We start from the raw sequence: 24189 nt of genomic DNA on the forward strand, positions 1-24189 counted from the left end.
GTTTTAAGAGATACTTAGAGAAGAAAAATATGTTACTCAGCACAGAAAAGTCGAAGATACTAGTATTCGAGGATGGAAGAGGAAGGAAGAAGAAAAGGGAATGGAGGTGGGGAGACCAAAGCATCGAGGAAGTCAAGGAAATAAAATATTTAGGATATATATTGCAGAAAAACGGAGGTACGGAGAAACACATCGTGGAAAGGTACAAGAGAGCAACAGTGGCAATGAAGAAGACGTGGAGCATAGGAGAAAGGTTATTCAAGGACGACTACGCCAGAAGAGTCAAGATGTTCGAAGCTTTGGTGGGAAGTATTACGTTGTACGGAGCGGAGATCTGGGGCTGGACAAATGAAGCGAGATTAGACAGGATAAAAAGGAAGTACACCAAATGGGTTTTAGGTTTAGACACAACAACACCGAACTACATTCTGAAAGAGGAAACAAAGATGAAAGAAATAAGAATAGAAGCACTGAAAAGAGCGTTAAAATATGAAGAAAAAGCAAGGAACAGCGAGAAGAAATTAGTAGCAGAATGCATCAAGGACCTGGACAGAGAAAGAGTAGCAAGAGAGGAAAGCAAGTGGGAGGCAGCGAGAAGCACATTTTTTAGAGGAATAGGGATGGAGAGGGAGGTAAGGAAAGAGAGAGAGACAAGAAACGAAGATCAAATAAAAACAATTCTGATGAGGATCGAGGACAAGGAGAGAGAAGAGAGAAGGAAGAAGATTGCCGAATCGAAGTACAATATAACATATAAAGAGATTACAACAGAGAAAATGCCGGAATACCTAAGAGGGAAAAAGAAAAGAAAGGAGAGACGTCTAATAGCAAGATACAGATGCGGAAACGAATGCAAAGGAAACCAACACTGGAAGGGGGAAGAGGACAAGGCTTGCAGATTATGCGGAGAAGAGGTGGAGACCCTGGAACACATAATTCGGACATGCCTTGCAACAAGGAGCGACATTCAGGTTCGGGAATTGTTGAACGAGGATGGCAGGGGTCTGGAGGAGATGAAAAGGATTAATGGAGAAAGAAAGAAGAAAGAGAAGAAGGAGTGAAAGGAGGGGTGAGAACAACCTCAAGTGAGCCACAGCCTGAGTGAGCCTCAACCGTTATACGCACTGTTTCGGAAGGAATCTGTTTTGGAAAAGTCGAACGGTTCAAAGTTCCAGCACTAAATTCAGTTATAATACAATAATTCAATTCAATTTAATTTAATCTAAATCTAAATCTAAGTTTGAGTCAACACTTTATATTCATTTTTATCTTTTATGTTATCTTTTGTCTTATGTTTATTTTATTTAAGCTCATTATCTTAATTCAATTTAACACAAGTTATTCATGGAGAATCAGGCAGCTACTACACCAAAGTTTTATACTGTGATTTAGATATATAGTTACCTAGAGTAAGGATATTATACTATATTCTAGCATATTAACAGCACCACACACACACATACAAACATAAAACGCACACACACACGCACAAACTCACACACACAATTGTATAAAATTTGAAAATTTGAAAAACTGGAAGCCATCCTAAGCCGAAAGGCAAGGATTATGTGAAATAAATAAATATAAAATATTATATTGTATAATGACATAATAGTAAATATTAATTAAATTGTATTCTTTGTATTATGAAATTATTTATAAGTTTGGAGCACAAAAATAATAATTAAACAATATACATATATTAATTATGTACAATTAATATCGTGACATTGAAAAAAGAAATGAGAGAATAGTACAGTGTTTTTTAATATTTTATTACATAAAAAATTATAAAATATAGAAAATTATGTTTGTAAAAAAATTGATTTTTACAAATTTACAAACAACAACAACAGAAACAATAAAGAAAAAGAAAAAGAGTTAGCAACAGATAATAGATAAAGCGCAATAGATAAAACGCAAATAATATAACATTTACATATAAAATTGAATAACATTAATTATCGTGACAGTTATTATATGTTACCGTCAAGTTAATAATAGATGATTAAATTTTGTTAATCACTTTTAATTAGGTTAATGTCTGGCTACTATATAACCAACGTTTCAATTCTTGAACAATACAATTAAATAGTTTATCGTTTGAAAATGTCGAAACTACAGTGAAGAATTTAAGGTTTCTTTCTTGATTTATTATTCTTTAAAATTCTGCAATTTTATAAGTTTATACAATAAGATAAATTAATTATAAAGATACGTACAATGAGAACTCACATACACACAGACGCTTAAAAAGCATGATGCGCCAGAAACTGATTAGTTGATATTAAGATAACTATTTTACAATTACGCTTGCGAATATAGTTTTCCACAAACACGAAAGAAGTTTTCCACAGAATCTATTTTAATTTCCTAAGAACACAGTCTATTTTATTTTCTATTTAATAAGTGGGAAATACGTGCAATAGAATTTCAAAGATTAAGATTAAAATAAATTAATAACCATATATGTAAATTGAAAAATACAAAAAATACTGATTTATATTGTTTGGTCGAATAAGTTCGTTCTAATAAGAACACATTGCAGAGAAGATATTTTTGTTCTAGATAACAGCCTTGCAGTTCTATTACATCTGAAAGTGATAATAATATAACAATAAAAAATTAAATAATTTAAAATTAAGTAAATTCTTATAAACATTTATAAAAATTTTAGAATTAATTATATGTTAATATCTGTAACAATATTTGTTTTAGAGATTAGACATATATTATAAAAGGTGATTCTATTGGTTTAATTTTTAAAAATTATTTTTATTCTGTTAATATACATTCCACACAAATAAAATTTAAAATATGTAAAATATGTAATAATGACTTATACATATTATATGATTGAGCAGTGATGAGATTATATAAAGTTGTTTGCAGTCATGAAATTATTCTAGCATTAAATTTTTCCATTTTTTTCCTACATCTTTACATCTTTACATTAGAAGACATCGCTCCGATGACTTTGGTCTTGAAACAAATGTTATACAGTTGAAAAAGTACTGATCTTCTAAATTGATCAGCAGTTTTGTACAGCGGTCTTGTTTTCGAGATATACTTATATAAAATTCGAAGTCAGTTCGCCTAAAATAAAACTTTATTTTTATAAAATCAGAAAATATTAAATTTGATTTAAAATAATGAACACTTTCCATAATCTCTTTGATCTTGATATATTTGGTAAAGAACTTTCATGAAATATTCTTTCGCCAATGATGACTCTAAATAAATCAAAACATTTGTGTTTTAAAGTTATACTTTTATTTTACGGTCTGCTAACTGTAAATTTGTATTATCGTATTTAAATTTTGAGAGCTCTTGACATTTATATATTTCTTATCAATGCTATCAGGGTCACGATTTTGAAATTGAAGTAATCTGTAAAAATTTTAATCGACGATCACTGTTTATTGAAACGTTATCGATAAGAAAGTTTGAAAAATATAACAGTACAAATTGTAGACCTTATTTCGCTTTGAAAGAAGGGGAGAGGGGAAAGAAGTGTAGGATAGACCTTGCTACGCGTGGAAAGTAAAAAATCTATATGCATAGCATGTATAAAATGCAATACGACTAATGCCTGATGAGATCAAGCAGGAAAACGTAAATATTATCTTGAAATAACTCTAATAAAACTAATATGTGTATAAACTATCTATCACATACATAAAAAACTAATGAAATTAAGAAGATAAGATTAATTTCAGTACCTATATTTCGAAAACCGTATGAAACATCAACAGATTCTTACATACTACACATTGAAATTTCATATATACATGTATACAGTTTGTTAAATATTCTTTTAAATTAGGCTTTTAAACTTAATTCTAACGATTCAACATTATTTATTTAATTTTAAACTTGGCTTTGCTCTCTCTCTCTCTCTCTTTCTGTTTTTATTTTACATATATAATCTGTATATTTTTTTCTACAAAATAAATATTTCAGTGAATTTTGGTTGGACAGTTTTGGTCATATTAAGGAAATATATAATTTTTTAATTCCTGTTTTTGGCAAAAATAAACCTACATACATTAAGATGTGTATTTTAATTGTGTAAAAGGAATTGTAACTTATGTATCACAACAGTTTTTATCGATAAAACAGACGTCACTGTAATTTTATAAAAGAACAAAGCCACAATTAAGGATAATTATCTACGTAAATAAGTTCTCAGTAAAATAAAATACTCTAAAATATGACAGTTGAGTAATGTATATTTTTAAAATTAAATAATTTTAAGTAAAAATGTAATAAAAGTATTTTTTGTAATCTTAAGAGAAATTATTAAATTATTTTAAATTAATTATTAGTTTAAAAAATATATAAAACTGGATTGTACATATTGCAATTTAGTCATAAAATGTTTTTTTTATCTTATCAAATTCTCGCCTATGACGGCAAATGATAAAAATAATGTCGTAATTAAGACTACATTTTTAACACTATTTTTGTATCAATGAGTATGTAGTACAATAGCAAAATTACCTTTATTTACTAAAGAATCTGGATTGTGCACAATAATTCAATAATTAAATTAGCACACAAATTAGTTACTTACGCTAATATCTCCATCTAGTAACTACGACTCGAACCTGTTGATTTCTATGATGTTCCAAGATATGTTATACCAGTTAGATATTCTACGATTAACTGTCGGTTATAATGTGCAACATAAACACGGAATTATCTATCTATAATTTCTAAAAGTAATCATTTTTGGGTTATAATTTATAATTACAGCTTGAAATTATTTTTATAAATTTAAATAAGAAAATTAATAATTATTATGATAAACTATAATTTTTAACTCAATATTAATACGACTGATGCATGATCTATTTTTTCTTACAATAAAACAATTTGCGATAATGATGTTGGTAAAAATAATGTGTTAACTAAAACAGTTCAAAAAGTTTTACAAAACTGAATCTATCGATTTTACTTTGTTCCTTTCTTCTCAAATATTTGAACTTTTATTCTTGATGCGACGAATAGGGACAGAATTAAAGATGGCGGTACTTTTTCCATTGTTTTACTCCTTTATGACTACCCCATCTTTGGTACTTTTCTTTCAGAGGGTGGACTGCGCTGGTGGGGACGAAAAATGGCCGGAAATATTTTCAACGGAGACCGAAGAAAGGGGCGGTCGTAGCCCTTACCGAAGAATCTCACTAATGTCTTCCAACATGTCGGATATTTCTGAAAAAAAGTGTATTATAAATAGACATTGAAAAACATTATATGAAAAAAATAATTTTATGATTTCAACTCTACATTAATACTTAGATTAAATATCAATAGCGTAAATGACTTGGTTAAGCGCAACTAGACATTAGTTATTGAGATAAAGAATATAATAAAATTGTATATATTGAAATGTATTTTGCATGAAATACTTCCTATTTTAAAATATCCAGATTTACCGCCGTATTAAAATAATATTTTTTAATTTTTTTAATTTTCTAAACGTATTAACCGAAAGCATAATTCACAATTTCTTAGTTTAAGATAGAGAAGTTGCTCTTGAGTTTGTTTTTATTGAAATAGCAGAAAGTAGAAAAGGATCATGCCGAAAGGAAAGAGAAAAGAAATGAGAAGAGCTACCGAGGGAGGGGGGGAGAAAAGGGAGTAATGGATAGAGAAAAGTTCGTGGGTGGAAAAGGAAAGATAAATAAAGACGAGGTATAAAAGGAGATCAGACCAATAATGTGAAAGGTATGTAAGAAATCGCAAGTTGTTTCTGTTTTCTCGTTTCCTACCCGAACCTCTTCCTATCCTTTTGCATGAAAGCTAAATACAAAAAACTTGCGACATTTCCGTCTACTCGTAAATGAAAACGACTGCAAGTATAAGAGGAAATTGCATCAATTGATCATGTTCCTTCGACTGTTTTTTTTTTTTTAAGACTTTCGGAATAAATTTTTTTAATTATGTTGGACAAAGAATTCTTAATTTTTTTATAAACAGTAAGAGTAAGAGTTACAGACAAGCAGCTTTTTTTTAATTTGTGTTAAACGTAAAGATATAAAATATATTGCAATGTCGTTTTTTATGTCTACACACGATCGCGATTTTTAAAAAATAATTATTTTTAAACACATTTAATCGTAAACAAAATAACAAGTTATTATAACAGCATAAGTTCGAATTCGCATAAATTGTTCATCATTAGTTCATAATTATGAAAACCTTAAATAAAACAAGAAAAATATTCATAGTTTGCAATTAATGGAACGCTGGGCATTCAACTTATCTAATAATTTTGTAAGCATCATTAATTTAATTTCATCTATCTAGTGGACGAACCTTGATTTCTCAATAATTAATTAAAATATTCAAGATTAAAATATTATGCAGTTGTGTCTTATGGAAATAAATATTATATAAGTATAAAGATAAATTAGTGTGGAAACCGACGCATAAGTCAATAAAATAGTTTTATCAAATAGCGCTGAATAAAAATAGTGGAATTATTTCGTAAAGTAATTCTTAATCTTATAATATATGTCGCGCCACACATTTGCAAACAACTGCGGATATAATCAAGAATATAATTTAAAATATAATACAAACCAACAGAAAAATTTTATAGTATTAGAATCTTTCTGTCCTATAAGAATAGAAACAAACATAATTAAGAAAATTGTCGCAGATAAAATTAACTGCTCGCTTCTTTTTTGAAGAAATATTTTTTAGAAAGATAAGAATATGGTTCAGAGGATATACTACGAGATATCTTTCAAATTAATGCAAATCATTCGAATTTAGATAATTTAACGATCGTGTTAATGAGACGAAACGCGCGATTACGCGAAACGAGCCGAAGGCTTTCCAAATGCGCACGGATGGAATTTAATTAATTCGCGCATCAAGTCGCTCGATCGTACGATCCGCGATCGGGGGGATATTAAATTACGGTTGTGGGTAAACGCGCGTACTACGTACACGTGACATGACGCAAATACGAAACGCTACGTCTGGGATCAGCTGGCGAGCATGATTTTCCGGCAGGCGTAAACGCGATTCGATCGTTCTCGATCATAAACTCCACATCTGAATTATTCGGCTTTGCTGATAGACGACGTTCAGTTTAAGCTGAAATCGAAACAGCTGATTGTTTCGATTACGTATACCTGAAAAATAAATCAGTCGTGTTTGGACATAAATCACGTTAATATTTGCATATGAGTAAAGTTCCAGAATTCTTTTATGTTGATCTCGATGTCAATGACAGATTTATGAATCGTATGTCAGATATTTGCAGAATAGTTGTGAATAAAATTTTAATGTTTATTATTAATTTGATATTTATCACGAGTTTACGTCGAAGTCTATCAGGTTCTTTTGCTATACTTCAAAGGAACATTTTCAAAACTCAGATTTATCGGATTAAGAATAAAGAATAATAATTACAATATATAACTACATATTATTATTGTTCCATAATTGCACGCATCAGGCGTGACTGTAATTATACATGTTGCACAAGTTTTTTTCCCTCGGTGAATGACTAACCAACTTTTTTCAAGGACGCTTGCTGACACGTACTGAATCCATTTACGGAAATGCCATTCCGTTTATGCGCATTTGAGGCATAAGCGACCGTGAAACTCGTTTGACTGGTATGTAAATCTCACCTGATCAAAACATCCCAAAAAAGGTCTTTCCTCTGAGGGATGACATCGCGGATGACAGCTGCTCTCACGGAGGATCCCTTTTTTCCGCATACAATAGAGTGCTACTTTGTTCTTTTCATTTACACATATATACTTTGGACAATCATAGATTAGATTATAATCTGTGACTGTTTTGTTTTTCAAATGCACGTGATGCGAATCGGCATTTCTTCGGTGACGTATGTTCATTGCTAGACGTTGTCGTTGTTAATTATATACTCCCACTGTGAGAATATTGTGTTATGTTTCGGAAATAATTTAAGGCCGACACAAATTTATCCATTATATTAATATGCAGCAAAACTTTGACTATGTACGCAATATACATATTACACTGAAAGAAATATACTAGATTCAAATAAACAATTATTTATATAGTAACAGTAAAAAATAATATTTATTTCAAACAAATAACATTTTCTAAATTATAGAAAATATTACTTATTTGAAATATATATTATTTACTTTTTATAAAATTTCCCACTGGTACTATTTAAATAATTATTTATTTAAATTCAGTTTTTTTTCAGTGTATTATCAAGTTAAAACGCGCGTAAGAAATTAGAATTTAATAGCTTGTTTGGTACTTTAATCTTTCAACAATAATTGTGAATAAAATTTTAAGAACCGGTTATCTTACCTCCCGGGGCTGAGAGAGAGTGAGAGAGCGAGAGAGAGAAAGAGAGAGAGAGAGAGAGAGAGAGAGAGAAAAAAAGAGAAAGAGATTGATATTTATTTAGCTTTCATAACTATTTTTAAATACAGAAAGAATATTTCTAATACTGTATTTTTAAATGCAGTATTTTATATTTAAATACAGTATATATTAAATACAGTAAATTTTAATTCTGTATTTTTAAATACAGAAAGAGAGAGAGAGAGAGAGAGAGAGAGAGAGAGAGATCAATTGCGGCGACAGGGACGTAACGGGAAACTCGGTAACCGGGATAACTCTGCGTGCGAGCACTATAGATCGGAATAGTTTTTCAATTTTCACGGACGATTGGTCACCCTCGGATCGCAATTTTCCCGTCGCTTAGCTTTTCGATTATCCGCCGATCGCCCGTGATGGAAGCATACCGCAGGAGTAAAGAGGAGAAAAAGTCCGCTAATCCTTCGCTCGCATTAATTAAGAGATATTTGTATTCCGCGGCACAATAATGAATTACTCGGTAGAGTTACAATAACGCGTAACAAGCTACCGTAACGTATCAATAGATCGCTTTCAGTTCAAATTAATGTTATTAATGTAGTATCATGATGTAACAAAGTATGCTATCCTCTAATCTGCATTTAATACGTAATATTCAGATTTAATTAATTAATAAAAAAGAAGATAAAATCTCCGAGAATTTGTGATGAGATTTTTGTTCCAATTTTATAATACAATTTTGCGGAAATAACTAATAGTTTTTATTCCTTCTGTTTCTCTGAAGATAAATAATTATACTAAATGTTATAATATCTATATATTGATCATTATAGTTATTGGATCAAATTATAATTATTGGAGTTTGATGATTATCCTCTCGCGGTCTCAGCGTATAATTATGGTGACAATGATTAATCGATCACTCCAGGAAAAAAGGTTATAAATCTCTCGCTATTCCGCGTTTGCAGAATGGAGGGACGGGCAAAGATCTCGTTCTTTTGATAATGTCTTGAAAAGGACAATAGTCGACTGGATAAATTATGACGTCATAAGGCAAGGCAGAGGGCAAAAACAAAAGATGGCGATGCGGCATCACTGCGAATATAATAAAGACTTTTTGATTGTACCATAAATTTAAGAACCTTTGTTTTTACGTTTTACGCTCACGGCCGCCAACGATTTCACTCTGGTCACGTTTTCGTTCGTCTTTTCCACGATCGCCTTTTTTGAGATTGTTCGTTTGAAAATTAAATAATCTCACAAGAGAGCGTTGCAAAAACTATATACAGAATTTAATTAATTATGAATGCAAAGGAAATCAAATTAAATAATACTCAAATTACTTAAAAACTATTGTATAATAGAGATTAATGCAAACACAAATTTACTTGTCCGAAAACTTTGTAAAATTTACAATTTGAGTTTATGAATCTGTCATGCAAAGATTTTTATAGAAGGTCGCTTTCATAGAAGCAAGGTAAATGTCTATTTCATGCAACGTCACTGCGCAGGAATAAAATATTTCTCAGGAGTCCGATAATTTCTTACCCTAGAGGTTACTGGGGCAAAAGGGTGAGAGGGGTCGATGGGGTAAAGGGGACGAAGGCGGAAGAGAAAGGGTTGGAAATTGGACTATAAAACAGGATTGTAAAACAGGTTTTGCGACTCGGACACCCGGAAGTCCTTTCGGTCAGCATTTTTTTACGAATTTTTAATCAGCAGGCCTTTCAGAGGTTACACAATACGGCCTTTCGTACAGCTTCAAGGGTGGCTTAGAAAAACTCAATTCTTCCATGCGATAAGTGTGTTACATTATTGGAGTGTAAATGTAGCGAGGAAAAAATGAAATATATAATATATTCTTATAATATCTTTGCACGTTTTGTTTATAAAATGTGCATACAATTTTCTCAAACCCTTTAAGCAATTCTGGAGCAAAAAGATTGGAATAAAGTTCCAAGTCTCGTGAATCAATTTAGCAAAATAACGTTGCAACTATTTAATTGTATACCCCGAGAGGAAAAGTCGTCGAGGTAGACCGATGATGGATTATTTTACGACAAAATAGTCGAGCAACGCGCTGGAAATATTTTTAATTAAGCAAACGCTAGTGCGCTTCGACTAGCTTCAGGCTCTTAACGGGGTATGAGATAACTACCCCTGCGTGAACGTAGATCGCTACTAAAAAGTCGGTAGATTTTAAGTACCATACGGTACTTTTACGTCCTTCTAAAAAGTGCGAGCGATAAAGAGCGGCTCCGGAGGGTAGCCTCGTAAAGACGTGGACACGACGAATATATAGCGCAGGGTAGATGGATTTAGGATCGGTCTAGTCGTAAAAAGGCAGACGGGAAAAACCGAGAATACCGTCTGAAAATTTTTTAAAACGCTGAAAAAACGGCACAATTCAATTTTATCTACTTGTTTTAAAACAAAGAAATGATCCATGAGAATTCTTAAGAGATTGCAACGCCAAATTTCTGAGAGAATTATATTTTATTCAAAGAAAAAAATGCTTACCAGGATTTAATTAGGATTTTACTTGGAATCTTACTGGCTCTTTATCACATTAAAATTTAATGGCGCATTAGTTGAAACATCACGATTTTTGTTTTTAATATATATATATATATATATTTATCTGTAATTATGAATAGATTTATATTTATAAATTATATTTCATCTTATTGCCTGTGTGTGTATATATTTATAAATTACATTTCAATTACATATTTCTTTAATATAACATAATTCTTTAATATAATCTTTATGTGATAAGTAATGTTCTATATTGAAAATTTAATGAACACGCCGATGTATCGTTTTTGAACCGAGAGTTTAGTATTTAAATACATTATTATATCTAACATCTCTACTCCCTTCTTGCGATCTTCAATGCAAAGGCAAACAAACCTCTAAAAATAATCGCGAGCTTCCCCACTACTTCGGGTCATCCCCACCCGTCGATCTTTCGCTTCTTTTCGAGCTTTTTGCTTCTTCCGTCTTGAGAAAAGGCAAAGTCGGAGGTGGAGGTGACCACCTCCTCGAACAGCCCGAGGGAAGAAAGACTGCGGGTGCCGCATTGGAAGAGGTGGAAAAGGAGAAAAGAGGGTGGTGGCGAGGCGAGTCGGAAAACCGGGAAGAAAGAGTGGAGGGACGACCACCTTTGCTTCTCCCCAGTATTTCAGATAAGAATAAAGTAAACGGCGAATGGGGTTGTTGGAGGGGTGGTTGCTGCAGCGCAGGGGTCAGCGGGGAAGACAAGGAGTCAGGGAACCGTTGCTATGAAGCGGGGGGGAATGATGCTTCTCAAGCCGGGATGTATCAAAGCGAAAGGGGAAAGGCAAAAAGTACGCGCGATCGATGCTACCGGCCACGCGGAATACAATGAGGACGCTTCACTTCGGTTTTCTGTCTCTCCGGATCTCGTGCGGGTATCGCAAGTTTCTCATGGTAATTCGAGACATGATTAATAATGCTCATACTTGAAATTCATTTGATAACACAGTGTAAATTGTGCGTTGGTATGGCTAGTACATATTTGACGTCACCTAAATGACGCGTTCTAAAAAATGTCCAGAAGCTATTCAAGGTCTACTTGAGAAATTATCTATAGAGTTTGAATTGTTATTACATACTTCATTACATCCTCAAGACATTTCTGATTATAAAAAAAACTTTTAAAGTTGTAAGACCGTAGGCTATTATTATTCTATTATTGATATTAAAAATTCCTGGAAAAATCTACTTACATGCAAATTAAACTATCAACTTTGTTAAAATTTTTTTTGTTCGTATTGTTTACTAGAAGTTGAAGATGAAGAATTGAAGAAAAACAATATAGCAAATGATACAATTTTTTTCTAAGAATATTTAAGAAAGATTTCTTGCAAGTTTTTTCAAGATCCAGAGACATAAATTACTAAACAAAAAATTACTATTAATCATCACTTATAAATATTAACCAATCATCTCGAACGCAACGTTTTTACAAGGTAAAACGCCCAAAGCATCGATAATTCTTTTTTTTGAGAGAACGGGCAATATAAAAAGCGGCGAAAGAGCAAGTCATTATTTTACAATCGAACTATAACGTAATTACTTAATAACGCGATCGGAGAAAAGTTCGCCTCGTTATAAGTTCGTCGTAATTTTGGTTACTGCTAACTAGAAAAAACGATGAACGTCGTGCTTTTTTGTATCCCTTTCAACGGGCCGTCACCTTTCTCGCCGCCGTCGTCGCCGCTCATGGGGGTTGGTTGAGTATAATAGAGGCGAATGGGGGCGGTGGGATGAATTTCCTAATTAAAACTCGCGCGAAACTATTTAAAACTTAAAAAGGAACGAAGCTAGACCCAAAGCAACTCGGGCCCCATTATCGCCCACGCCAGAGGAACTTCGGCAAATTATAAATTTCATCGGACCTGCCTCACTCCACGGCGAATCTTACTCTCTCTCTCTCCCTCCCCCCACCCCACCTTCTTCTCTTCTCGCCTCTTTCCCCTTGCTCATTTACACGCGATTCTTGATTATCTGATCGATTGCATGATTGGATATTACGTAAAAGAAAATTAATATTTCTTGCCGCTTTAATTAAGAAAAAACTAATTAGAATATAACTAAGAAAGGGAATTTAATACTAATGTGCGTCGATGTCCTTGTGATTAAAAAAAAAAGATTAAAATGCCGTTGCAGATTATTTATGGAAGCTGCGCTTGTAACAGTGGAACATACCGCACATTTAAAACTTTCATGCGACCGTGTTGCATCTTTAATTTGTAATTATTAATTAAACAAACTGACGACTGATAATCCCTGTAATACAAACCGTTTTGCTCTCAGAAGCGATAATATGAACGTGACACAGAATCGTTTAGTCTTTTGCGATAATTAGTCGCATTAAAGATTCAGTTGCGTTTCCTCCTTCTGCAATCGTTTAAGTACCTCGTTTCTTACCAATCCCCTTGATATTCTTTTCTCTTCGCTTTTCATTGTACAAACACACGTTTTTAGCCAAGACTTACTTTAACGGCCTCCGACCGGCGTACCAACGCAATTAAAGGTACCGCTTTTAAGCCGGGTCATAGATTTTTCCACATAGCTACTCTGCTTAAAGCCAGAAAATTTAAAGGCTCTTTGTACAAGCTGCCTGATGCATGTGCTTGTTGCAATTCTCCATAGAATCTATAGTTTAACTTGTTCTTTTAACCTTACTTTTCCACTCTAACTATGCAGTTATTTATTTTTATAATTTTGAATATATTTAAAAAGATTAATAGCAAACATATAAAAATTATATTTGGTTAGCGCTTTTTTATTAATTTTATCTTAGTCCCTCTTTCTGATGTGAAACTGTAGGTCTCTGTCATATCGATTTAATGAAAATTGCAGCTTGTGCCATCTATTACGTACTGCTTGTACTCAGAATTTTACTTTTATTGTAGCAGAATCGAATAAGATGATTCCCTTTTTATTAACAATAGAAAAATGGTAAAGGATGGTACAAAAACCAAGTACTCAAACTTGAGACCGCATGAGAGCAAATCAATTTTGTATTTTTTTAAAAAAATTGTATAATCAAAAAGAATTTAGATTTATGTCAATGACAAATTTATATTTAAGATCGTCTCAAATATAATTTTGAAGTAATATATTGCGATTTCATTGATTGATTAGAAATCTTGAGATTTCACTTAAAATCCAACTTAAAATGTTCTTAATCCATGGGTAAGCCCATGATTTTTATGATGTATTTTTTTCTTCTATAAGACAATTGGAAACTTGTATGACTTAAAGAAAATTACATTTTACAATTTATATATACCTTTGATTGTAATTTGATTTGTAATTCCTTTTATAATTTTTTAACACAAATTAAAATAAATAATTAAATAATAAAATATTCCATTATCTGAATACAGTGTGAAAATAACCGAGTCCTCTCGAATGCTCTGTGATGTTACACTGCAATATCCGAACTATTTTTAGGCAGTAAAACATTTATTTATTTTAAAAATAAGAAAAAAGAAGACATAAAATGTGTTTTATACCTTTATGTAAAAGTACAACAATTAAAACACAACATAAGTTGTTTTTTTATGAGTGTCTGGGTTAGCTTGATTCTCACTCAAGTGATTACGAGTTAAATATAAATTCTGACTATGAATACTATTCTATAAAATATATATATACATATAGTATAGATATAATTATAAATAAAACAGTAAAAGCAAAATTCTTTATACATATTCTTTTATTCTTTATACCCTTACATAATTTAAAAAACTAATAATAAAAAATGCGACTATTATTTGTTTTTAATCTATTTCAGATAAAAGTCAATAAAGAAATTTGTTTATAAGATATCCAAAATTTAATCACGTCATCGAATGAATTATTGCTCAAAGTAAAACGTTTTGTTTTTTAAGGTAAAGTATGCGCCATAAAAAAATCGTTTTATTAACTCTATGTTTACGAACATTTCTTATATACCTATATCTACGTCATTTTGACGCGTATCTGTAGAGATAGATATACCACATAGAGAATTTCGAAATTAAAAAACTTCGAAAAAATTAATTTCGATATATATTTGTTTCGTTAAGTGGACAAAAGTCAGCATAAATAGTAAGAGAAAAATGTAAACAGTTTCTGTAATTTTCCTTGTAAAATTCGAAATGTGTCAAAATGACGCGTCCCGTAAACCTTGTGTTAAAAGCATTTGTTATATGCAGTTTTATTTTTCGAAAACAATAAGAAAAAATACAATAGCAAGAAGAGATGTTTCTTTTGAAATTATAAACGTTACTAACGTGAATGCAATTGCACAGTGTAGAGCTGTAACGCGAAATTTAAAATAAGATTGTGGAACAGAATCGTTTATCTTCATTAAATTAATCGTAATAAATATAATTATAATATGACCTACCATTTAGCGGTAATGAATTTTTGAAAATGCTTTTATGCAGCACGTGAATTTGGCATTTTGCAATAAATGGTTGCAGTAATCCATTCTATGGTACACTATATTATATTCATTCCCGATATAATATAGCGCAACGTTGATGCGATATAATTCATGATAACTCGATTACGTGCAGCAACTAAATGCAATATTGCAAGAGCATCTCGCGTAGCATTCCGAAGCGACGACACCCGTGATGTCATGTAATTTAATTGGTTGATCAAAAATGGAATTGGAAGACGATACTTCTGTAAAAGTCAGGAAGCGGCTTTACAGGAGTTTTCATTCAATCAGTGAACAGCTTTCGTATAATGCTCGCACCGGATCGTAGAAATTAATTAACAATTATAAATAGTGTCAGGCCAAAGAGAGGCAACATCGACGGTCCTTTCACAAAGTTCAAAGTGGTTGTTTAGGTGAAAATACGCCTCGCAGAGTTTTCAGTGAGGAGACTCAAGGAGAGAGAAAGAGAGAGAGAGAGAGAGAGAGAGAGAGAGAGAGAGAGCCCTGGCAACCATTGCTAAGGGTTCTCATAAAAATCTCATCCCTCCTACCGTCACTCTCTCACTTTCCGGGCGAGCGCCCTTCTTTCTCTGTTCTCCAGCCCTTGGGCTCGCTCTTACTTGCTTCTCTAAGCACGGCTAATTCAAAATGGCGTCGCCGCCCCTATATCATTCGCAACCCTCTCCCACCTCCGCGTCACCCCTCGTCCACTCGTTCGACCCTAGGCAAAACGGTACGTCAGGGGTGGGGCCGCCGAACTATGGCGCCCCGTACACCCTGCGCCGCGAGCACGTCTCGAAACTCGACTAACAAATTGAAATCCCGCATTTTCCGTGAGCCTAAGCCTAGCCCTAGCCCTCGGCAACTTTGTACGGTTTATCACAGGGCTTCTAACTACATTCGCCCGGTAATATTTTCAAGACAACTTTGGGAAGATTGTCGTCGTTCCGAAAATGAATGGCAATGTTAAAAATACTGTGTTATTATATATTTTGAAAGGGTTTAAATACATATTGCAACAAGTAAAGGAGTCGATATAACTCAGCGAATATGTAAAATCTAGTCTGACATTGTCATGATTAATTGATTCACTCTATCCAAACTTAGTTCTTCCATTATTGTGAAATTAATATCTGCTTCATCATCTGTCTTAATAAGATGATGTTAGAAGCAATTTTACGCCAATACCTCAAAGATCTATCACAAAATTATTAAATAACAGAGGAAAAAAGAAACAAAGCATCCAAGATAACTTATATTACTATATATAAGAAATAAATTTTATCTATTCCTCTTGTAAAGAATGCATAAATTGATTTATTTTGTTGTTATCTATGACGCAAATAATTTTCTAACCCGATAAAGAGAAGCGCGAGATGAGATAAATTATTTAATAGAGAATAAATGAGTAGTCAATCGAAAGATGATTAGCTCCGTCTAGTGGAACAATAAATAGCATATGGTTTACCAAAATTCCTTAAAAGTAATACAGAAAACATAGTCCGTAATACTTGCGCATTTCCAATATTCCATACCAAGCATCGACTAAAATTTCTTAGTCTAATTCTAATTAATTAAAGATGATAATTTGTTAGCGCAATCAAATATTTTCTCGAAAGAGCTCGCAACCGTAGAGAATTTTCCAGCGGACTGTCACGCGTCAACTGTCCGCTCAGGAAAACCGAGGTGAGCGGAATTGGTTTGGCCGACACAGGGCGACAAAAGGGAGGAGGAGGAGGTTTGCACGGGGGGAGGTGGAGTGGGCGGAAGGGCGAGAAGGGGGATAGTTTGGTGCGTCGGAATGCGAATTCGGACAACGAGGGGGCGACATGGGGAGGCGAAAACGGGGGTGGCGAGGACGCTCGTTCGCGCGTCCGACCCGCAAATTTCGACGACCACTGAGATTTCGGTGTCGCCGTCCATATAATCGCCGAGTGCTCCGAATTCCGGCAGCGAGATAGTTAGGGCACTTGTGGCCTACGCCGAACTTTTGCACTTTCTTGCGATTTTTCTGTCTTCCTGTCACTTCCCTCCCCCCGTGCGTGTCGCGACCGTGGGTCGGCATATTTCGCGAAATTGCTAACCGGGATTGCACATTAAACCGATGGGGTGGCGACCGGCCGAATGTCGCGTGCCGCGGTGACGTCGGCGCGGTTTTCGCGACTGGCGCGATTACGCCATCCGCTCGTCGCGTCGAATATAAAATCATAATCGCTGCTCTCGAATTCATGAGGTTTTGGTAGTCGCGACGCGACGCGACGACGGCATGCCAGATCCCCCATGCGAATTTCGCGCAATGATGCAAACAGATTTGGAAGCTTCCCTCTTAATTCTTTCATGAATCTTCGGATATTTTGTTGAATGCACGCTATGTCTCCTCACAGTGAAATACTTTTACTGTGTTCCTCGCAAATTAATTAATATAACATGTAATATAAAATAAATTAAGAAAGAATTGTGTTATATAAGATTTTATGCATGTATGCGTTTCAATATGCACATTTTAGATTCATAAAATTTTAATCACAATCATTAATCTTAATTTTCTCTGGCAAACTTATATATTATAAATGTATTATATAATATTATGTAATACCACGTTACTTTAAAACACGTGACATTTATTGTTGTCTTCCATTTTATTCTCTGTTGCTAAAAAATTACATTTGTCAATAAATGCGTATTTAATTCACGTGTCACGGGAATTGAGTTCAACGTTGACACGATGAAAATTTAATGCGCGCCTAATATTTGCATAGTTAACAAATATCAAATATTATGATAAAACGAAATGTAATTAATGTAATTGGAAATCAATGATGACGACACAACATGGAGACGAAAGTTTCTCTCTTAATGACATCGGTTATAGATACGGAAAAATCTGCAAGTTGTATCGTTTCTTTTCGAATTGCACGTTTATTGAAAATGTAATTATTTTGCCTCGTATCGATTGTATCGAAAGTTATGATTTCAATAATAACAATATTTGTGTGTACGCGAAGTACTGTATTGTATTATGCAACGCAAACATTGTTTGTGAGTTTGTATGCACGTGATTACCTGGCTATGATTTGACGCTGTTTTATTCATTGAGAGGTAGGTATATTCTCCCGATTCGATTTGATGTCGAACTAGACTGGATGCATACGGAGGATCCAAAGTGCACCGGTATTTCAACGGAGGGGACAATGCACTTTAACGCATCGAAAACACGACGTCGACCTTTGAAATTAACGCGAATTTTTCCGCGGCTCGCGTCCGACTGACCTCGCCCTTATTTTTCAACCCCGTTCTCTTCTGTCCCACCGCCTTTCCTGCCCTTGGACCACCCCACCTTCGCCCGGTTACGGGATTTTTACGATTCTGCGCGTGGAAAAATTCACCTTTTTCTCCAACCTATTCCGAGGAGATTGCGCACTAAGTGCGAATCTCATGTTCTTCTTAAATTTTCTTTTATCAATTCGGTTCAAAATCACACGCTAATGATTATTATTAGCACTGGAACGCTGAGATTCTCTTTAGAATAAAAAAGATTTACGGAAAGTCTTGTCGAATAAAGTTTTACAAGGGATAGCTGTGTTTACATAAGAGATTCATTAACGAGCGGCGCGCTTATCCTAAATTATCTCAAACTTATAATGTGTTAATCGACAGACGCGTCGTCTCGCTCGGCTCTTTTTCACTATGATTAAATAACTAAAAGCCGACAAAATTAGTCGGCGGAATCGCGGGATTGGCGAACGCGGATGCATCATGCACGTATATCCGCGCATCGTCCAATCAGCCGCAACGAACCGCAGCAGCCGGTGCCGGCGAGGCGAGGCAAGAAGGACGACTTCCCGCGCCGGAACTTCGGAAAGGAATTCCCATGAGGAAATCTGAAGGAGGTGTGCGCGCCGCCTTGAAGGAGGGCCGGAAGAGAGGACCGAGGAGAGAGAAATCGAGCCCCGCGAGAGAGGCCATAAATTCGTCCTTCGTTTCGAAATTCTCTCCCTCGTACTAACACGCGCGCACGCCGTACACACACGTTCACTCACACGTGCGCGGGGTGGGCATATAAATTCGCTTCGCGGAATAAGGATCGGCCCCTTTCAGACGTCGGGTGGCTGGCGGCGGTGGCGTGGTGTAGCGTGGTGCGGTGTGATGTGGTGTGAGTACCTCTCGCGTCGGAGGTAGGTCGACGCGAGTAAGAGGGTGGGTGGCACCTTCTTGGATCAATAAATGATTTAACATTCACAAAATGGCGGGTGAGCCCCCGGCAGGGGCGGAGAAATAATATAATCTACCTTAGACTCTCTCTCTCGCCTTCCTTCCCACCTACCACCCCCGGTATCGTCGTACCGGGGGGCCGCGCGGGACTACGCGGGGGTTCTCGCCGGGTGAACGAGGGTGGGCACGTCCCCCTTTTCCAACTTACCTCTCCGCGTACACGTACCCGCCCCGACCCCCCGCGTCCTCGGTAGGATCCTGCTAGAGAACTCCGGCAATACCTACGGTTCCGCTTCCGACGGCGTTACCACGTAAGAGAGAGGACCCGAGCGCAACCGGCACAGAATCGGCAGAGGATGACGTCGTGAATTTTGACTTTTCAGATTCCGCGAATAGTTACGGAACCACGTCGCCTTGCGCGCGCGATCGCCGATTCGCGTAAGGGTTGAACGTGCGCCGCACGTTTCCGAGTTAAGATTCCGATGCGGAATGTCATTGTGCGAGATTAAAATCCAAACGGGAAATTGGAGAGAGGAGGGAGAGAAGAGAGAGAGAAGAGAGAGAGAGAGAGAGAGAGAGAGAGAGAGAGAGAGAGAGAGAGAGAGAGAGAGAGAGAGACGGACAACGTAAAGGAGAATGTAAGCAAAAAAGATTCTGACTGAGTTTACGAACTAATTCTCATTTTTCTTTCATTGATGCCATTTCAAATATTATGTTGTATTAAAAAGTTATTTTCGATTTGTTTCTCTAATTTTTATATTTCCTTTATATAATATAAAATATTACCAATTTTAAAACTGTTTTGAATCCTATTCTAGCAAAGATATAGAATTTATTAAAGTAATTTTAAAATAGTTGGTAAATTTACTGAAATATGTAGGATTTATTAAAACAATTTTTGAATAGTTAATATTTTAATAAAAGAAATAGAAATTAATAAATAAAAAATAACTTTTGAAAGCGATAGAACAAAGCGATTGTGGCATCTTAAATGTTATTATCAATAAAAGGAAAATCAAAATTAGTTTGTAACTGTGCACTTTCTAAAAATCTTTTGCGGTAAACAGACATCCTGGCTCTAAGCTGGATATATTTTATCTTAATGGGAGTAGTAAAGTGGATTTTAAGAGGGAATGGCGGGAGGCGGCGGAGAGGTGCTTCGGCTCGAGTCTGGCAGACGTGCAAGATCCCTAAATATTAAGGGGGCATTAACGTGGTCGGCCATTTTGCAACCCCTCGGAGCGCGTATAAGCGAGCCTTCTCTAGCGTATATTATTATATTATAAGGGGGTGCCAGGCGCCTCCCAAGATTATGGAAATCGCGGCGGGTATTAAGGGGGCGAGGCGACGGTGGTGGCACGACGAAGACGAGTGGTGGGATAGTGGAAAGGAACGCGAAACACACATCCCCCTCCTTCATCGTCGATTCTCCCGACCAAACTCCTTCGAGATTGGACCGGCAAATTGATTTCGTGATATAATCCTTCGACTTCTTACAAGTCCCTATCCTCTCCTCCGTGCACGCAAGATATAATTTACGAGGGCGGCATTTTAGAGATTACGTGATGTGCTTCATAATTTCTTTCTCGACTTCTCGAAAAACTCTGTAGCATTTTCAAACGATTATCGAAAAATAAAGGAAATCTAATTTAGCTATAACAGAAACGGTACAAATATTCTTGAACAAAAGTTTCAAAAGGATAGAAATAAAAATGTTACATTTTATCATTTAGAAAAGTTTTAATTTTGAGAATATTAGAATTTTATAAGGTATAATCGTAATTATTTATTAAAATTATATAAATATAATTTTCAATATATATGGTTTACTTCTGTACATTCACGAATCACATCCTTACTTATTTACTAAAATCAAATTAACTCCATTGTATGCATATATCTACTTTATGTGTCTGTATGTTTGTCTGTAGTTACGTTGTCCAAATTTACCTATAGTTATTTGGAGTTAAACCGTTTGGAGATAACGAAAATGGAGGAGAACATTTAAACCAGCCGAGACATATCCTACGAGTAATTTACAAATTACTGTTTTATTTTTGAAACTTACGTCTGTGCGGGAAGGATGTGCGACGAATGTAGAGATTCAGCGCTTGGTTCTGTCACATATCTTCATTAAGGAGGTGGTAACTGGCAGGACAGGAAGGTACTTAGTTCGCGGAGGGTAGTGAGGAGGGTAGGAAGGAGGTAGTAACTACCGTCGGAGAACCAGCTTCGGAGTTCCTCCAAGTTTGTTGTGTGAGAAAACAGGGACTGATTTGAATTTATATTACTTGGCCTCCCCTCTGAATACGTTCCCGGCTAAGGAAATTTCCATATATCTGAGAAAGCCCCGGCGCCGAACCCGCAAAATGAATGCCCCTGCTGCCAAATTCGAATTTTGAATATGGCGGGATTTTGGTGCATGCGAATTCATCGCGAACAACGTCCGTATGTTTAAACCGCTCTATCCGATCTGCCTCGTCAGCAAAAATAGAGAAAGATATTAATGTAAAACGTAACTTTACATACTATTTTTACATGCAGTTTACATTGTATCATCTAAGTCTCAGATAAAGTAATTTTAAAACTTCGATCTCGGTATCTCATTGCTCTTTAAAGAGAATTAAAGGTAAATTAAACTTTATAATAATACTTTCTACAAAGGAAGAGAGAATAAAGACGCAAATTTATACAACATTCTCGCGATATTAATTACGCTTAATAATTTTTAGAAAAGACATAATCTTGATTACTTTTATTGTATTTCAATTATCAATAAGATAGAGAGAGGCAAGATAAGAGCCTGCGTTTTTGACAATATAAAGAGAAATATTAAATAAATGAATTGTTTTGGGCGAAAATAATTGAGGCACGAAAAGGAGTAGAAAACGTTTCGATTTGTTCTTCATTAATTATCCGTGCGACTCGGCACGTCGATGTAACTCGATCAAAAGGCAAGGCGGGAGGCGACTGAATGATACAAGCGGCAGAAAACATTGAGAAGCTCATTTAATTTACTGGCAACGGTTCTCTCTTTCTCTTTTTCGCCATCTGCCTCTCCTTCTGCCGGCGCTTAATTCTCGCTTAACCTCCGGGTTTTTACGCTAAATTTTCGCCGGTCTCACCCTCGTTACCGCAACCGACGGGGGTGAGTTAGGTGGCCGGCTACGCGCTTAAGCACTTTTTAAACGTCCCGTATATTTATATCATCCCTCTCGCCGGCAGTCTCGCTCGCTTCCACTTCCCACACTCTCTCTCGCACTCCACACGAAAAGCGGCAAGCACGAAACAATTAAAACGTCGAAACGAGGGTCCGGGTATTCCGCGGCGAAACGTGTTTTCGCACCACCGTGCTCGGTCCATCTCACCCCGCGAGCGTGGTTATATAATCCGGAATGGAAAAGAAGGTGCCGGACGAATTCCCGCTTCGCACGGATTCCCGTTTACCGTCGGATTTCGCACCGCCAGAAACGTTTTCACAATTTTACTGCTGTACCTTCTCGCTTACACTAAAATATCACGAGAACGCTAATTCTTTCCGCGAATAAAACGTGGCTGCGTAGTATTAAGTGACACTGCGATTTTTCGTCGCAACATCCTTTATTTTGTCTCGAAGAATTTATTTTAAAAATTTGTTGATCACTAAACAATTTGCCTGATTCCTTTTAACACGAAATGGATCTCAAAGAGAATCGCATAGGGCGTCCTACAAACAAAGATTCCGAAGTTTCCTCGGCTGGAAACGATACGAGACTGGTAACATCCGTATCTGAAATCTCCGCGGACGTCTCTCGTGATTTCGAAGAAAAACCTGTTAGACCCTCTATCCCGGGGTGGCCGAGCCGCCGACCAGTTACGTGAGAATCGCAACTTGTGCGATGGCTCGACGCGCAATATGAAAACAGACTCGCTTTCCGCGGTCAACGAATGTAGGACAGTTCGCAGGATTCCCACAGGACAGGTCCTGGCAACCTGCTGTTGCTTCGGCCACTCACGTAGACCGCGAGAAGACGCCGACCAGTCGCTGACCAGTCGTTGACCAGTCAGTCAGCCGATGCTCCCGAGGTATTAATGTAGCCTGTCTGACCGCCCTCCGGCGAGGGGCTGAATCGGGATCGATCGAGTAATATATCTTGATACGAGAGAGAGAGAGAGAGAGAGAGAGAGAGGGGGGAGAGAGAGAGTTGCGAACAAATGCGCGCTACAAGTTTCTAATCTCACGGTAATAATTTTTTTTATCAGTTACAAAGGGGAGAAGATAAACTTCCATCCGTTGTTAGATTCATCATTGTCCGATTCATATTCGCGTGACAAATTTAAGAGAATGTTTGCGAAGATGAAATTGAAAACCTGAAGGACATGTGAGATTAAAGCCACCCGACCCTTCCAGCCGTGTCGGCCATTTTCCGACGGCACGCGACGTACGTTCGTTTGTAATATTGCGCGGAAACTGCACTAGAATTGGAAACCGCGTACACATTTGCCGATATTATTCAAGTTTTATTTGAATAATACGTGTAACTTTGAGCTACGTATTAGGATTTTATCTTATTATAATGGAACGAAATCTCTCCGCGTATATACATAATACACACCGCTGGACAATTTATTTCACTGCGTAACTCGTTCCAGATCCAAAGAATAAAATTACCATACCACGTGGT

The 24189-nt window shown here is 35.8% G+C and overlaps 1 long non-coding RNA gene across 1 annotated transcript; it reads right to left on the bottom strand.

Moving 5' to 3' along the window:
• Positions 1 to 2759: 2759 nt before the first annotated feature.
• LOC114254456 lies at positions 2760 to 19250 on the bottom strand. Its single transcript, XR_003625830.2, has 2 exons — positions 18377 to 19250; positions 2760 to 5217 (listed from the first exon to the last, which is right to left on the bottom strand). It is a non-coding gene; the product is annotated as an uncharacterized LOC114254456 (long non-coding RNA).
• Positions 19251 to 24189: the final 4939 nt, after the last annotated feature.

The sequence above is a fragment of the Monomorium pharaonis genome, chromosome 6 (genome assembly GCF_013373865.1).
Source record: "Monomorium pharaonis isolate MP-MQ-018 chromosome 6, ASM1337386v2, whole genome shotgun sequence".
Lineage (NCBI taxonomy): Eukaryota > Metazoa > Arthropoda > Insecta > Hymenoptera > Formicidae > Monomorium > Monomorium pharaonis.